At 36.8% G+C, this 18,632-nt stretch overlaps 1 long non-coding RNA gene across 1 annotated transcript in view; it reads right to left on the minus strand.

Moving 5' to 3' along the window:
• Positions 1-1,437: 1,437 nt before the first annotated feature.
• Positions 1,438-18,632, minus strand: part of LOC137501889 (uncharacterized) — a 42,310-nt gene continuing 25,115 nt past the window's right edge. Inside the window, exon 3 of the long non-coding RNA XR_011018677.1 lies at positions 1,438-1,474. This is a non-coding gene — a long non-coding RNA (uncharacterized lncRNA). The remainder of the gene's footprint in view (positions 1,475-18,632) is intronic.

The following is an 18,632-nucleotide window of genomic DNA, read 5'->3' on the forward strand; positions in this document are numbered from 1 at the left end:
TACAATATGTAGTTTGAATTCTGTTACCTAAAATGTCTGGAAACTGAATTTGTGAATGAAATGATGTATACAGATGGTTGAAAACTTTTCTAGAGGATGTGTAAATAAAGTGCAAGCCTACAAGCTCAGCTAAATATAATGAATTATTTGCAACAGCAACAAAACATGGACAAAATTCAGTATGTTTCAGGAATAGATTTCTTCAATTTTCTTTTGATACAGATGAGGTATTTCTAGCCACTGGTACTCCCTTTTTAGAAATTGATTAGCCTTGTGTTAAGGAATTTTCTTTCATGTTCTAGATCAGAGTACATTAAATAAAACCTATTTCAGTTGTTTAGTTGCCATCTTGTCATCCATCGACAGCATTGGTATAGCACTGCAAGGCTCTTATACATCTCAGGGGGTTACGGGTCTTTTCTTGTCACTACGAAAGGAGATATATAGACTATTTGAAATAAAATCCAAGAATATAGATTCAAGTTAAATGAAAAGAAAATCATCAAAAGAACTCTAACGATGTGAAGCATCAATAAACAAAGGAAATTAAACTACACAGATGATAATTATAAATAATTTGATAATGAGTAGACCTTTGCCTTCCTTATAATTAGCTTTCATTTACTTCTCGAGTTGCACAAAATATAAACTGTGATTATTTAAAAGTAAGAACTGAAAATTATTATTTCAGATTCCAAGTAGTACCTTTGGTTAATTCACTTGATCCATGAATATTCAGTTTCTGTGATCAAATTCTGAATTTTTCTTTAATTAAGGTCATCCACCAATTAAATACCTCATAGGATAACAGACACCGAATGGACCCTTAACTGAATCAAAACAATCTCGAGTTGTATTTGATAATAACTTTATAATTTTCTTCAATGAACTAATACCCCTCTCTGTACCATCTCCAATGTTTATATGCCACACCCTTAGAAATATTCCATGCTCTTCTTCTTCTTTTTTACGTCCCACTAACTACTTTTCCGGTTTTTGGAGCAGTTGTACTTGAATCGGTTATAAAATTGTTATAAAATACTATTTAATAAACTAACTTGCTTATCTGCAAAGAATGGTGCTCTAAAAGTTCAGCAGTACATGATCATAGAAATAAAATTTATGTTATGTCATAACCTGACATCATGAAAATATTTTACATTTAAAATGCTTAAACACGCATATAAACCGAAACTGAACAACTGAATCAAAAACTATTTAATAAGATACTTTAGCTGATGTTTAAAATAAATTAAATGACTTTTTATTCAAGAAATAATTTTACTTAACTTTCAGGTTATGCTTACAATAATTTTACAATGGAATACTCCAATAAGCACATGATTTAATATTAATATAACCATGTCTATGAATGGCAAGTAAACTAATTAACACAATCATCTATGAACAGTGAAAATAAAACAAAACTAGTTATCTCTTCCCTTGATATTCATAGAATTTACAGCTGCAAGATCTGAAAATAAATAACACACAAAATTATCTTTGTCGTGTTAACTTGTAAAATAATACAAGTCAAAATAAATAATCAGGTGTGGTCTTTTAAAACAGTAAACTATCGCAGAAGAATCTAATACATACTCAAATGACACGTGATAAATAACACACTACAATTAATCAACCATCAAAATCCTAAATACTAAACACTGAAAATGTAAATGTTATCTAAATATAAAACAAAAAGAAATATTAATGAATCCAAAGCCTACAGAATAGTGGTTGAAGCTACATGCTGTCGGCTGGGCCTTCATGGGGTGCAACACTCATTTATAGCTTGATAATGCAATACTAATCCATAAAGCATATCCTAATCAAATTTATAACTTACACATTCCATGATGTATGGTGGACAGCACTAACACTTACACTGTCATAACCAATCCACTAACAATGCACAACACACTAATCACTTCACACTCCCTTCCACCTAATTCTTGGCCACCAACTATGTACAACACAAAAGTACCAGCTCCGTCCTCCAACACGTTAATCAACTAGCAACCCCTTCTATCTAAATATCAACCATCAACTGACAACACTATTTACAAGAAAGAAAAGTACATTCATAGTCCTATCGTCCATGTCCAACAAAGATGAAATAAGGTGAAGTCTGAAATGTAACTAGCATTATAAAACAAACACCAATGAGAAATATGTCTGTACCGGGGGTACACCTTCCCCGGCCTTCTCTGAGGCAATCGATGTAAAAAAAAAAAAACTAACTTGTGAACTCCAAGAAACTTTGATCTTCAATTGTTAGATGTCTCGACTATCAGTTTATATGCTCCCTCCGGCGGGCTAAACTCTAATTATTTCATAAAGAAATGTTTATTTTTTATGTTTATATACCTGATTCTGAGGATTGTTTATTAATGTTCTGAAGTTGTCAACACTTCAGCTGGTTCCTCCTCGATTGTAATCAACCTATCAAAAACTTGGAAATATTTTCTCTAGCCAATTAAAACTGGCAGAAGGGTGGGGGGGGGGGGTGAATAGGAATTCAGCCCATCAGTAAAGAGTTCTGGAATCTTCCCCTTGTGGTACTATAAAATCAGGGCCCCTTCGGGCCGTATAGTCTGAACTGCTCCAGTGTGAGGAGGGTGACTTGACGTGAACCAGAAGGCAGGGGCACGGTCTGCGGGAAGAAGGCCCAGCAACACAAGGTAATGGCAGAATCTACTTAGATATGTGATAGACCCTGCATACAGTTTGAGGGGAAGGTTTCAACCTCTTTTCTTTTAATGTAATTTTGTAAAACCGGTGATTTAAAAGTAGAATTTTCGGTCAGTCTCAGGATTCTGTTCTATTCCCCATTTATCAGTATGACCAATGTAAGGGAACAAAGAGTGATGACCCTCTGTCGTTTCCCATTCAACCTTGCATTGGGTGACTAAAGCTTTCAAACTCTAAATTTCTTCAATCTTGTCTTGGCATTAATGTTCCCTCTTTAGTCATCACAGCGTAGCATAAGATTAGCCTCTGTATTTTCGGGCCATAAGCCCACTTAGGGTTTTAACATTTACTACAAGGAGGGTAAGTGTTTCGCCTCCTAGACTTTTGTTTATGGCTGGTCATGTGCAACCTTTCCTTTTACCATTAAGGCCACTTAGTATGGACAATTGTGCCCCTGTCCGACTCGTTGGCTGAATGGTCAGCGTACTGGCCTTCGGTTCAGAGGGTCCCGGGTTTGATTCCCGGCCGGGTCGGGGATTTTAACCTTAATTGGTTAACTCCAATGGCCCGGGGGCTGGGTGTTCGTGCTGTCCCCAACATCCCTGCAACTCCCACACCACACATAACACTATCCTCCACCACAATAACACACAGTGACATACAAATGGCAGGTGCCGCCCACCCTCATCGGAGGGTCTGCCTTACAAAGGCTGCACTCGGCTAGAAATAGCCACACAAAATTATTATTATTATTGTGCCCCTGTTTATTTGGTCATTTTCTTTGGTGTTATTTCCCTTTGGGAACAGTGAATTACAGTATAATACTGTTAGGTAACAGATAAGCCCACATCGAGGCAACCGTGTATAAATACTTTAAGGTGAGGACAAAAGATAGGTTGTCAGGTGGAACTGGAGTACGCCATAAGAAACTGATGCCTCTGCGAGGCTGGACTATATTTGGAGCGCAGACTCCCATGTAGTGTAAATGATCAGAGCAAATCGTGCTCTTGTAAATTTTTTACCTGCCTAGAGCAATAGGCCTAAAGCTCTTTTCTATGTAACTGCCTGCTAATTATTACAAGTTTTGTACCTGATGTTCAGACTTCTTAGTTCCTTATATTGTTAGAGCTGACAAGCTCATTAACAATCTGTTCTATTGGCTTGTTATTCTTTCAGATTCTTCATCTATCAATTTTTAAGTAGGAAAAAAAAGGAAAGAAATAAAATTTCAAAATTTGCTGTGTTAAGTTCTGCTCTAGTTAATTCCTTGTACAGCCATTCAACCCACATGCTTCTTATCCCTCTGTGAACCACAGAAACCCCAGAACAATATTAATTCATGTCATTCGTAAATCTTTATGAGGATCCAACATACCTCCAATTTTCATCGTTACTAGCAAAAATCAAACCATTCATAATCCTACAAGTTACTACTAGGGTTCAGAAGTTTATGACCTAAAAAAGTACAAAATATGCAAGCAAATATGCCCTAAAAAATAGCTAAATATGACATAGAAAAAGGTAAAATATGACTTGAGCATTTTAGGGGTAGGAAGCAAGTATTAGGCCCGGTTTCATCAACACATGTTAAATATACAGTATACTAACAAGTAGTTAGTTAATACTGGGTTAAAAATTTAACATCTTGTTAGGTTTCTTGCGTTTCATCAAACTTTTCCTGTGAAATGTTAACTATCAGAATAATAACAGTAAGTTATTTATTAAATTGACCACCTAATCAATACAATAAGTCATTGTCTTGGATGATTTACATTGATCTATTAACTAAAAATGGTACGTTTCGCCTAGTATGAAGGCATCATCAGCCATTGTTTTAACCTCGGAATAAAAATAAGCACTTGATTAACATATAATAAGATGAAATTAATTTAAGAAATCTTGAAGAGACTTAAACTAAAATTAACATTAAAAATAACAATGTTGGTTTAAAATATTTTTTTACAATGTGAAGAATTACAAAAGGTGAAAGTATTAAAATTATTGACATTAAAAGGCTGCTATTACAAGTAAAATGGACAAAGCAACAGGCTGTGATGAATAAGTAGTAAGATTGCTGTAAAATTAAGTTGAGCGATTGGCGGTTACAATTAGACTCTGACGAGAATGACGATTAGCCATATTTATTCAAAAAGTAATATTGAGAAAATAATGTTGAAGGTTAGTCAAGAGATCACTATATTCCTTTCTAGGAGACAAAAGACGAAAGTCATAGGCATATGGTAGAAATGTAGAACACAATTGATGAGAAGATAAAAAGTTGTAGATTAAAGGTTGAAGAACAGTCGAGCAACCCACTCACAAGTCAGGTTTGCTATAAATCGGATAACATCAACGGCAAAAGGAAATGACAGTATAGGAATAGAGATGATAAAAATTATTCTGAATGTGATATTACCTGCACTAATTAACATATTTAACTCTTCCCTTGTAGACAGCACATTTCCCGAAATATGGAAAGCGGGCATTATACGTCCTCTAAAAAAAGTAGCTTCCCCTTCTGAACCATCTGACTACAGAGCCATTTGCATACTTTCTGCTTTATCCAAAGCGCTAGAGTTCATCGCTCATAGACAAATAACAGACTACATGACGACTTACAACTTATTTGACCCACTACAATCTGGTTTTCGTCAAGCACACAGTACTACAACGGCACTACTGAAGGTCACAGAAGACATCCGAGAAGCTATGGACAACAAGGAAGTGACAGTTTTAATACTCCTAGACTTGAGCAAAGCTTTTGACTCCGTTGACATTGACATTTTGCTCTCGAAATTGTATTCCCTCCATTTCTCGGACAGCGCCCTCCTTTGGTTGCATTCCTACCTGCATGGCCGTCGGCAGTGTGTTACAGATAGAATAAACAAATCAACTTGGCGGTCTGTGCAGTGTGTGTGCCCCAAGGGTCAGTGTTAGGAACCCTTCTTTTTTCTATTTACATTAATGATGTCTCCCAAAACCTAACGCACTGCAAATACCATATTTATGCTGATGATATACAAATGTACCTCCATACATCTCCAAATCTAATACTTTCGGCCATAGACAAAATCAATCAGGATCTAACATCGTTTTCTTCTTGGTCTTTGAGATGTGGGCTTAGGTTAAACCCAGCAAAAACGCAAGCCATCATCCTTGGATACCCAAAACTACTTGCGAAGGTCAATCGACCAGAGATTCCATCTATAAGGTCGTGTAATACTAACATACCATTCATGTCATCAGTAAAAGTCCTAGGCATTACTTTCGATGATGACATGTCATGGAAAACGCATATCACGAACATCACCCAGAAAACATTCTCTGCATTGCACATGCTGCACGAGTATAAATACTTATTTCCTGAAAAACTCAAAAAAATGCTGGTAGAAAGTCTGGTTTTCCCTCATTTCGACTATTGTGACGCGATTTATAGAGACGCTCGAGGCAAGTTATTGAGCAGATTACAACGTAGTCAAAATGCTTGTGTGAGATACGTCTGTAACCTATGGTACTATGACCACGTAACTCCTTCATATAACCATCTGTCTTGGCCCTGACTAGAAATCCGTCGCACTGTGCATTCCCTATGTCATCTCCATAAAATCCTTCATTCTTCACAACCATTTTACCTTACTTCATATTTCAAATACTTATCCTCTTATCACAGTCTTAACACCAGATCCACTAATAATTCCATCCTTGCTTTACCTACCCATAGAACTGCCATCTATGATAAATCATTCACAGTAATTGCCTGCCGTGAGTGGAACCTCCTTCCCGAAAATGTCAGGGGGCTAAGCGCTATTTGCACTTTCAAGGAAGCACTTTGGAGACATTTTATGCACCAGTAAGGATCATCTGTAAACTTGATGCTGCTACTTACATCCTTTCTATTGTTATGAATGTCCTGGTAGAGAGTCTAAAATTCTGATCCGATTTGTCTTTAAAATCAAATTTTATGTACTGCCTCTTTTTTTTTTAATTTTTTTTTTTACATGTAGGATATTAGTTTTAAGAATTTATCCCTTTTTATATCTAATTTATTTCATCTTAATTTAATCTTAATTTATTAATTTAATCTTAATTTATTTCATCTTAATGTAATCTGACCATTCTTGTATTATTATTAATTTAATTTGTATTAGATCTAGTTATTGTAAGTAATACAATGCAATATATGTATAGTTCAGTTCCTGGTTAGATGGAAGAGAAGGCCTGAAGGCCTTAATCTTGCCAGGTAAAATAAAACATTACTACTAAACAGTGTTAAAATTGGACCTCTGTGGACCATCTCAATTTGAAGCAATGTTAAAATGTCAAGAATATGAGTTTATTTTTTAACATTGCTTCAAATTGAGATGGTCCACAGAGGTCCAATTTTAACACTGTTCTTCAACCTTTAATCTACAACTTTTTATCTTCTCATCAATGTGTTCTACATTTCTACCATATGCCTATGACTTTCGTCTTTTGTCTCCTAGAAAGGAATATAGTGATCTCTTGACTAACCTTCAACATTATTTTCTCAATATTACTTTTTGAATAAATATGACTAATCGTCATTCTCGTCAGAGTCTAATTGTAACCGCATATCGCTCAACTTAATTTTACAGCAATCTTACTACTTGTTCATCACTAGAGCCCGGATTTCCATGCACTATCAAATCTCAAAATATGCATGCATTAATGCACTATCATATGGCAAAACATGCTCAATAAACTGGAAAATATGCACTATCGAAATTCAGTTCCTTTTGAAATATTGTATAAAAACTACTCGAATTTCTCCAAATTGTCCTGATTTAAGCTCATCCGTTTATCTGTCAGCACATTCTTAAGCACAGAAAATGATCTTTTTACGTCACAAGAAGTGATAGATGCATACTTCAATGTAGACATTTGGACAAAGTGAGGTCAAATTGTACGTATGTTGCATTTTCGCCGCAATACGTCTTTTATAAGCTTGACAAATTCAAAATCAGGATTTGAACGAATTAATTTGTTCAACTTATCTCTAGCTGCTGCAGCTACTTCTCCATGCGATGATTGCAGACACATTTGAATTTCCTCTTTAACTGGTAACGATTGCCTGCTGCGATAACAGTGATGTGTGACGTGTGAGAGTTCCGGGTAGGAAACTCCAGGATAACAGAAGAGGGCTCAATGCAAAACCAGACTTTGTAACGCGCCACAGAAGTGCGATACAAGTTTTCTTTCGTTCGCCTAACATAGACGAAAAATGAGCTGTCAATGGTTAATGCACAATTTACGGTTCAATATATAGCAATGTACAACTGTAACTGGGACACCTTATTCCTAAGAATTAGAGATCGATGTAGGGCCTCCCGACTTACGTCATTGTTTACTCAAGCAACAAATAAGAAAGTGTTTGGTTAATTGGATTATAGGACCTGTACCGTATGTAGGCTACTAACTTTGGTTGTCATATAGGATGCCAGGAATGGATTCTCTCCGTCTCTCAGCAATAGACATTAGCCTATAACGTGGAAAAAATGTCCCAAATTCTGCAAACTAACATGGAGAAAAGGCACTATCATGCAAGTTAACAATATATATGCGTGAAAGTCAGAATAAAAGTCATATTATGCAATATTAAATGTCCAAATATTCGCTATTGAATCCAAGATTTTGCAAATATGCATTATGCATGAATTTTCTCCTAAATATGCCAAAAGATGCAAACATGCACGGAAAAAGAACGGTTATTTGGAACTGTTAAGCCGCAAAACGAATATTTGCCAAGTTTGAGAAGTGTAGCTAGCTTATTTAAAAACATGCATTTGCATGGAAATCTGGGCTCTATTCATCACAGTCTGTTGCTTTGTCCATTTTACTTGTAATAGCAGCCTTTTAATGTCAATAATTTCAATACTTTCACCTTTTGTAATTCTTCACATTGTAAAAAAAAAATTTTAAACCAACATTGTTATTTTTAATGTTAATTTTAGTTTAAGTCTCTTCAAGATTTCTTAAATTAATTTCATCTTATTATATGTTAATCAAGTGCTTATTTTTATTCCGAGGTTAAGACAATGGCTGATGATGCCCTCATACTAGGCAAAACATGTACCATTTTTAGTTAATAGATCAATGTAAATCATCCATGACAATGACTTATTGTATTGATTAGGTGGTCAATTTAATAAATAACTTACTGTTATTATTCTAATCAAATATCATCAATAGGACCAAAACTGATATTTATTACATGTAATAAATGTTAACTAATCAACTGTTAACTCTCCCAACATTGCAAACTGGTGCAAATCAAGGAGGCAGTGGTACGAACATGCTGTTTTACAGCGCACTCCGATGCGCTTTTGTTTGAGTACAGCTGTTAAATATGACGCGTGAAGTGAAACGGAGTCGTGGTTCTAATTTTTCCTCCTTCGAAAAGGAGTTGTTAATTGAATTAGTTAGTAAATATACAGAAGTTATTGAGTGCAAGCGCACAGATGGCTTGATAATGAAAGAAAAGGACGAGGCGTGAAAGAAAGTCCACGAGGGTTTCAATAGGGTTAACAGATACCTTCCTAGCGGGTATCCACTATCACCTAACAAAATCCTTTCGTTAATTGTCCCCACTTCAAACTGGGTGCTCTGATATGAGAGTTATCAAATATTGTACCAATGTGTACAGAACCAAGCCACCTAGCAACTATATCCCTGATTTGGAGGTTAGGATCACTAATCACCTGAACATTAACATTAACAGGGAAATATCCCTTCCAATTACGATACATTTCGGCCCTATTGCCTCCAGGTGATAAAATTCACTCATTTTAAACGTAATTGTTCCGCAATAAAATTGGTCATTGCCACCGCAGTCTTGTCTGTATTAATATGTGTCCCCATGTCTAAGCCATTTGCGATCTGTAGATTTTTAAGCTCTGGATAATCACGGAAAATCCACTCTCTTTTCGCTTTAGAAATTCCAACATTGTCTCCGACCATAATGTGAAAAGAACCAGTAGCAAAATATCATGATATCAGTACCTGCAATATTGGAGAAAGAGGTAAGTTTCTCTTCGTAGGATATTCTAACCTCAGTCGAATTTCGTCAACAACCTTAGCAACGACTATTTTCGATAACCTGCAGGTATCTAGGAAGAAATTCTGTATCCGTCAAATTTTCAAAGTCATTACGTCGCTGAACTCTTCTTCGATCAAGATTACTGTGTAAAAGATCTAAATAGAGCAATTCCGTATCTAAAGGGAGATTCACAGCAGCCATTTTGGAACAGGTTGCCAAATGCTAATGTTAGCCATTTAACATGGGAAATGGGTGATGTTAACTTTAATATGCAGCTTAACATACAGTATGTTAACATTAACAGTTGTTGATGAAATGCAAATTTTCTTAAATTGTATGTTTAAATGATTTAACACCTTGTTAAGTACTAACATGTGTTGATGAAACCGGGCCTTACAGTATTACTAACATTAAACATGTTAAAATGTGATAAGCTATAATACAACAGACGCATTTTATCATGCAAACTGACAGGTAAATTAAAACTTTATACATTCATTCAGTATCACAGCCCTCAGGTACAGTTCTCAGTCTGTTTTCCTAAAAAATAACCAAAAATGAAATATTAGCATGCTTTTTGGTATCTGTCGCCCTATGTTCGTACAGCATCTCTTTGCAAATTAAGAATCTCATAACTGTTCCGTATTGACTTTACAGTAAAGAAATTATATAATTTCAACAGTCCACCTTGGTCTATACACAAATGTTAATTAAGAACACAATTAAAGATACATGTTTCAGCACTACTGGGGCTTCTTCAGTCTTGAAAAGGAATATGAGTTTACAGAAATGTTCTCTAGAAAAAAACACCACACTAAAAGTCCATAAGAATGAATTGATCTTGAAGGGTTTCAACTTGTCATAACGTGTCCTGCCTGCGGTCATTTCTTGATGGATACAGTACTTTTGCATCCATCTCTTGGCACCGGCCAGAGTAAAGTGTAGCTTCCACCGAAGTCCCAGTCAACATCCATGGCTGTGACAATATGGAAGTTGCTGGGGTATGGGTAGTGCTGAGCATGACTAGTGCATCTGAGTGTTATGAAAGGTGCTGCTCATAGGTCAGTCATGCTGCAATAGTACTTTCTAACCCAGTGAGGAAAGCAATGGCAAACTACCTCACTCCTCACCTTGCCCAGCACGCCTCATTTTGGTGCTGCCATTGGTTTTTGGGGTTTCCTCATAACCGCATAACCTTTGGTGGTGCTATTTGAGGATCCAACCAGCCTCTGGGCTGATGACCTAACAGACAGACAACCAAAAGTCATAAAGAAGAATACAGAGTGGTTGGAAATAACGTGAAACAGATATATGAACTTTAGAGGGTTGGTCATACTGGTAAATAATTTGAAAATCATAACTGGATATCTTGCGCGATTGTCATTTTATTGGCTGCTTAAGTTAGCCAATCAGAGCACTTTGCGCCCGAATTCAAAATGAGCTATGCAAGATGGTGTATGCCTGTATGTCGATAAATCAGCATTAAACACAAACACATTGTCGGTTTCAGCCAGTGCCACCTAGCATACTTGCTATGGCGAGATCCTGTCAACTTGGAGGTCCATGTTCAAATCCCTCCCTGGTGGAGTTTTTCCTTCAATTGGTGCTTTCAAGCCAGGTCTTAAGCCGCATGCAGATTTAGCAACATCGCCTCGCAAAGCGTATTTGAATTTGCCTGCGAAGCCATCTAATTGGCTAACTTCAGCAGCTAATAAAATGACAACATCATGAGATATCAAATTATTTCTTAGTATGACCAAGCATATAACGTTCATATACCCAGTTCACATTAATACCAACCATCCTGTACATACCCAAACACTTGTTCTCGAAGTCTTGTAGAAAAGTATCGATTGCACCAGAAATACTGTGTTGCAAGAAAGTTAGGAAAATAACAATTAGAAAAAACTGAAATGAAATACGGAAAACAAAAGAAACATAACAAAACCATGAAACTGAGAGACTGCCACAGCAAAGGAAGGGACAAGAGGAAATCGTGGAAGGGGGAACTTTTATGAAATGATGGGAAGAGTTGTAACTTTATGTTTTACCAAGAAGGATTATTAATGGACATTTAGTGCAGTGTTTTTTTGTAAGAGCATTTCTATATACAGTACTTTATATTATTTTTCAAGACTGAAGAAGATCCAATACAACCGAAACATGTACCTTTGATTGTGTTTTTAATCAACATTTGTGTAATGACTAAGGTGGACTATTGAAATTATATCATTTCTTTACAGCATCTCTTTCTCAGAATCATATCTTCTAAACCTGCTACCTATCTCTTTCGGAAAAAGAAAGAAAAATTGGCAGCTTTTATCCCGTCGGAAGGACATTTGATTGCTTTCAAGTCTTGCAAAAAGTAAAATGCAAGACCGTAACGGGTCACATGGCCCAATACTTGGAAGGAAGATGATGATGATGATGATGTCAACTTCCTTAAAATTTTGCACATACTATTTAAGTCGGACCGGTTGCACCTCGTTCCCGCCATCCTATGCTTCCTTGTTTTGACACTGGGGTGTAATGATGAACCCAAGTTTTATCAGAAGTCACAATGTGACGCAAAAATCATATCCTTCCCCCTCACAGCGATTCAGATGCCTCTGCCAAACATCCTGGCGGAACTATTTTCTTGTTCCTGGGTGAGGAGACAAGGAACCCACTAGGCAGACAATTTACGAAGGTCGACTTCATCATTGATAATGGCTTTAGCACTTCCAAAGCTTATTCCTACGAGTGAAGCTATTTCAGAAATGTTTATGCACCGATCTTCAATAAGGTCACGTTTGTCTGCAGTGATGCTTGTCCGCGGTCGTCTTTGTTAGGGCTCGTTTTCCACTTCTTCCCATCCTGCCAAAAATTGTTTGTGCCATTCATACACCCGTCTTTGAAAGGGTTGCATCCACAAAATGTGCACGGAGCCTTCTCAAAATTTTCGAAGCTTTGGTGCCTTCTTTCGCCAGAAACAGTCAAGGTCAAAACACGCCTTTCTGCTGGCTACTACAATTTTATGGTCTCCTTCAAAATCTTCTCTTGGCATAGCTATCACATCTTCCAATTGTCTGCATTTCTCCCTCTCAACTAAAATCAGATCAAACATTATAAAGAATAACAGAGCTTAAGGTTGATGCATTTCAATACATAGCAAGCAATGTTTCAAATTCTAATGTTACATTTTGTAATTTATATTTTAATTGTTACTGTTTCTTTTACTTCTCTTCTGGATTTGCTCCAAAATTTAAATCATGTTCTCCATATTTTGAAAGGATGTTAAAGGTAGTAAGAAAGTGTTATGTGGATTGGTTAAAAGCTAATTAAACAGGAGAGAAGATACAAAATTGTAAGGACAGATGTTACAGGACAAATTTTGGCACAAAGAGGATATTCTCCAGCAAAGGGAGGAGTATGTTGCTAAATTGTTTATATATCAAATTCAAAGAACTGGAGGAAGAGGAGCAACACGATGAAGAAATGGTGGAAGAAACCCAAAATGGAGATACAACAATGTTAGAAATATAGTGGAACCTCGTGTAACCGTACAAATGTACGATTCCCAAATTTTTAGGTTAGGAAATTTTCGTAAGATAATTCGTAATATTGAAGTCATGAAAATCATGTAATTTTGTTCATTTATAATGCATTATTATTATTGAATATCCAAAGCAGTTTGGAACCCTATTTTACATAGTATACTAAGGTTGTAGTTAAAATACATATTCAGTTTTACAATGAAAATGAATTCATGTCATGGTCCACTGTTTGTGAGGATCCACAAACACACACGTAGCCATCAGGACGATTGATTCTGAACTGATGAAAATAATAACCAAATTTGCTATGACCAGTCAAAAATTGAGTAATTTCAGAGTTTGGCACCAACACGTTACTTTGCAAGCAGTTGAAAACCTCAGGGAAGAATATTTCTCTGGTGACCTGGCCTCTAGTGGAAGAAGTCCAAATGTTGTTCCATTGATGGATTACGAGCTTCTTTATGATTTTTTAGCGTAGCTAGGTGACGTTTTGTCATAAGAAATTTCCAAATTAGATGCAGCCGCTGCTTTCGCCAGAAGATCAGCTTTCTCGTTTCCAGATATTCCACAATGACCGTGAATCCAGCCAAAACAGATGTGCAGACTTTGTTGAGCTGTGGTTCTAATAGCTACAGCTATTGGATTCAGATTATATTTATTATTTATCGCATTCAGCGCAGCTTGCGAATCACTTAATAAGCGAGATTTCTTAGTGTTGGATTTGCACCATTCAATCGCAGACTTGATCGCCCACAGTTCAGCCTGGAAAATAGAGCACGTAGAAGAGAGTTTGTACTGGGATGAGAACACCTCAGAATTGTTTTCATGAACAACGAAGGCACATCCAACTCTGTCCTGTTCATCTGTGCTTGGTATGCGAGATCCATCTGTGTAAATAAAGCAGTCATTGCTAATTGAACAAATTTCATAAATGAAGTTTTGAAGAGACTTGGATGATCAGACTGTAGAAAATGACAAGGTTGCTCTAGAGTGGTATTCAGAATGGGCATTGGTGACACTTTGTTTTTTTCAAAAAAGTGAGTTCAGCTTTTGCTATCGCCATCAGAAATAGTGGCTCAATGCCTGCAATAAGAAGAGCTGCATCAGTAGAGGTGGTGCGGTAAGCACGGGAAATACGAAGGGCAAATCCTCTCTGAATTTGCATCAATTTATGCTGAGCCCATTTCTTCTCAAGTGTCATTTGAAAAGAGGAAACACAATACAATATGAGAGGTACAAATGCTGTATCATAAATAATTCTTAGTGCCTCTGAATTTAGTCCCCAAGAAGGTCTGCAGGCAATAGCTAAACCTTGCATAAACTTACTGCCTTTCTGTTGTAGTTTGTTGAAATGGACCCTGAAGGTTAACTTCTTGTCAAGTACAACTCCTAGATAAAGAATATGATTTTCCATAGTGATATTTTGTCCATTCATTTTAATTTTAGGCTTTAGGTTTTTAGTTTCCTTCTCCTTGTAACAAAAATGGCCTTCGTTTTCTGGGGATTAAATTGTAATTTATTATCACAACCCCCAGTAAATAAAATGTCAAGAGACAAATTTGCTCTTACTCTCAGATCCCGCACATTATCTGCTTTAATTAGAAGAAGGGCATCATCAGCGTAGGCCACAACTTTACAACCAACAGGAAGACGTAAAGGTAGACGGTCATTGTATAAAATGTTCCAAAAACCAGGACTACAACTAGATCCTTGTGGGCAACCCCTTTTCAGGATCTTTGAAGAAACTGCTGATCCGACTTGAAGTTTAACTTTCTGATTTTGGAAATAAGATTGTATTAGTTTATATAAATTTTTGGGACAGAGCTTCTTTTTAAACTGAGTTAGAACTTTTGGCCACCAGGCATTATAGAATGCACTGGAGATATCCAGTGATATTAGGATAGCTACTTCATGCATGGAGAAATCAGTCTCAGCCCATTCTACTACACTAAGAACAGCATCTTCTGTCGATTTTTGTGGAATAAATCCGTACTGGCATTGACTTAAATGATTGTTGCTATATAAGTGGTACATGACCCGATCGATTATTAACTTCTCAAAAATCTTCCCCAGAACTAGAAGAAGGCAAATAGGCCTGAAAGATTTGGCAGTAAACATTCTTGAAATAATGCCTTTAGGGATTATTTTAACAATTGCAATTTTCCAAGATGTAGGGAAGAGGCTGAACACAAAGCATTTATTAAAAAGGGTGACAAACAGGGAAGGAAAACACAAGTGGATATTTTTGATAATGTTTGCTGATAGTCCATCCCAACCTGGTGCTTTCTTGTCATTTTGTGAGAGTATTATTCGTTCAACTTCTTGGCGGGTGAAAAGCACATCATCTGCAGTATTAGGAGGGAGAGTGCAAAATAATCTAATGGCCTTTTGCGTTTCTGTGTCGTCATCTTCTTCGGAGAAGAAAAAGTTGATAAGAACATCAGCAGTATCGGAGAAAGATTTTGAAAAACCGGTGTCTGATTCAATTGAGCAAATAGTATTATTCAAGTTTTCAGGTTTTCTTGTTAATTTGTAAACAACTCCCCAAGAATTACATTTTGTAGGCAGTGAGCAGAATTCTTTCCATTTTCCTGATTTCCTTATTATCAAATTCTTGTACTCTTCCTTAACTACCAGATATATTTCTTCGTATCGCTGACAGAGAAGAGGACAACGACTTCGTTTGTAACGTCTGTGACAAGCAAGAACACGTTTATTCATGACTGTTAACTCTTCGTTCCACCAGAAATTTTTAGGAGGTTTCCGAGATATTTTTGGTAGATTTGTTTCAGAAATTTTGATTATGGCATGAGTTAGTTTGTCTGTAGCTTTTTCTAGGTTTTCCGCGGCATTGCAGAATTCTATTTCTTTTTATATTCTAAGTAAACTTCTTTTAGCACCCTGTTGAAAGTGAGCCCATTTGATGTTTTTGGTCTTGTATTTTCTGGTTAAATAATGAGAGGTGTTCACTACAGGTGAACTGGCCGTAGACTTCATATTTATTATAATTAGAGAATGGTCGGAGGAAGTTGGCAGGTCGCTTACTTTCCAGTCGCATATAAAAGGAAGGAGTGAGGAGTTACACACACTAATGTCTAAAAAGCTCTGAGAATTTCTGCGCATACATGTAGGTATATTGCCTGTATTTAACAAAATTAAGTTGCCGGCACAGCAGAAATCATGGAATAGTTTGCCTCGTGCGTCGTCGAAAAGGCTGCCCCAGGGCCCGTGTTTCGCATTAATATCTCCTATTATAAGTAATGGCTTCCCTTTTAGCTCGTCGTGTATTCGTTGGAGAGCATTTATATCCTCAGAAATATCACGTTTAGAGTCAAAGTAAACATTACATATGTAAAGCTCCCGTTGGCCAATGGTTGTACATACAACCACTCTATCAGCTGAGCAGAACTGTTTTTTTGCTAGGGGCTTTACGTCGCACCGACACAGATAGGTCTTATAGCGACGATGGGATAGGAAAGGCCTAGGAGTTGGAAGGAAGCGGCCATGGCCTTAATTAAGGTACAGCCCCAGCATTTGCCTAGTGTGAAAATGGGAAACCACGGAAAACCATCTTCAGGGCTGCCGATAGTGGGATTCGAACCTACTATCTCCCGGATGCAAGCTCACAGCCACACGCCTCTACACGCAATGCCAACTCACCCGGTGAGCAGAACTGTGACAACAACAAGACATTCTGAGATTTTGTAACAATTGCCGCCCGGATTTTTTCCCAAGATGTAGTGTTTCTTGATGTATGAATAAGAAAGCCTTGTCCAAATCCCGTAACTTTATTGTGCCTGACGTTTGGTTCTTGTATGCATAAGATTGTTCTGTCATTTAGCTCGAAATTGGATATAAGTTCCTGCGGTGGAACGAGAGACTTGTGCAGATTTTGTTGATATATTATAAGTTCAGCCATAATTAATTTTAGATTTGATTATATTAAATACCTTCTTGTAGATAGGACACTCTAGAGATGTTGCTGGGTGTTGAATGTTAAGACATTCATACTGACATCTTGTGCGGTTTCTCTCGTTTTGAGACTTGCAATTTATGCATTCAGTATTCATTTTTGAACATTCATGGGCATTATGTGCCTCAGAACAGTGCGAACAGATCTACGGTTTATCACAATTCGAGGAGAAATGACCAAATCCTAAGCACTTATAGCAACGAATGACGGAGATGTATTCATTAAAACTACACCTATTGTAACCTACATACAACTTGTCACAATTTTGTAAAGCCCGAAAAATGGCGGGGCTAACTTCTATAACTGCGTACTTTGTGCTTCCATCTCGAGATATCTTCATGAAACACTTTTGTATTTCAGTACTCGCATCTGTCAAAGCATGTTTCACAGCTGGATTTTGCTCTGTGATTGATTCTAATAAATCGTTCTCGGGAAAACTAACCTCTATTCCATGAATTATTACTCTAGGATTTTTCTTGTGTGGAATTGTAGCTTTTAGATGAGGGCTGGCTTCTATCGTATTTACCATAGTCTTGCATTCATCTTCACTTCGTAGTTCAACGATCACACCTTTATTGCGTACTTTCTTAACTCTATTTACTCCAACTTTCATGGACCTGGTATTTGTTGTGGTTTGTAAAATATTTAAAGTTTGTTCGGAGTCTTTCACTGTTTCATCATTTTTAGGAGAAACCATGACCATATGTTTGATGATGATAATGATGCTTGCTGTTTAAAGGGGCCTAACATCTATGTCATCGGCCCTGACCACACGTTACCACGTTACCACATGAGGTAATTGGAAGCTTCTTAGACTGTACTGCATCTGAATAAAGAGCAGGTTGCTTACCTGGATTAAGAGATACATTCATCAAGATCATTAACTGTTCATTGAAGATGTCAAGAGTCTGCTTGATCACATTAACAGAAGCTAATACTTCGTCACGCCAGTTTTTATTTGTACATTTGTCAGTTTTTAAAACATCATTGATTAATTTCACTTCACTTTCAGCAGAGCGATATAATTCACCAACATTCATATTCACCACCATCTTTTAGTCTCGTTTATAATGTAAAAACATAATATTATATAATATATATATAATATTATAAGAACAATTTTTATATGTTTAATTTGTGTAAGTGTCTGCACATGGCATGGCAGTGTAGGTTGCTCAAGAATTGTGCACCACGGAAAACAGTGGCTATATCGAGAAAGACAGTTGAAGTCAGTTGGAAGTGTTACAACACGTGGTTTAGAAACCCGGGCTTAGGCCGGGAAGTGGATGCTGAAGATGCAAATTCATCAATGTGGACAAACGTGCAAGTTCGCCATTTGCGGATCGGCAGCTTGGTAACCAATCTGAAAGCTTCG

This window comes from Anabrus simplex, chromosome 8, assembly GCF_040414725.1.
Source record: "Anabrus simplex isolate iqAnaSimp1 chromosome 8, ASM4041472v1, whole genome shotgun sequence".
Classification (NCBI taxonomy): domain Eukaryota; kingdom Metazoa; phylum Arthropoda; class Insecta; order Orthoptera; family Tettigoniidae; genus Anabrus; species Anabrus simplex.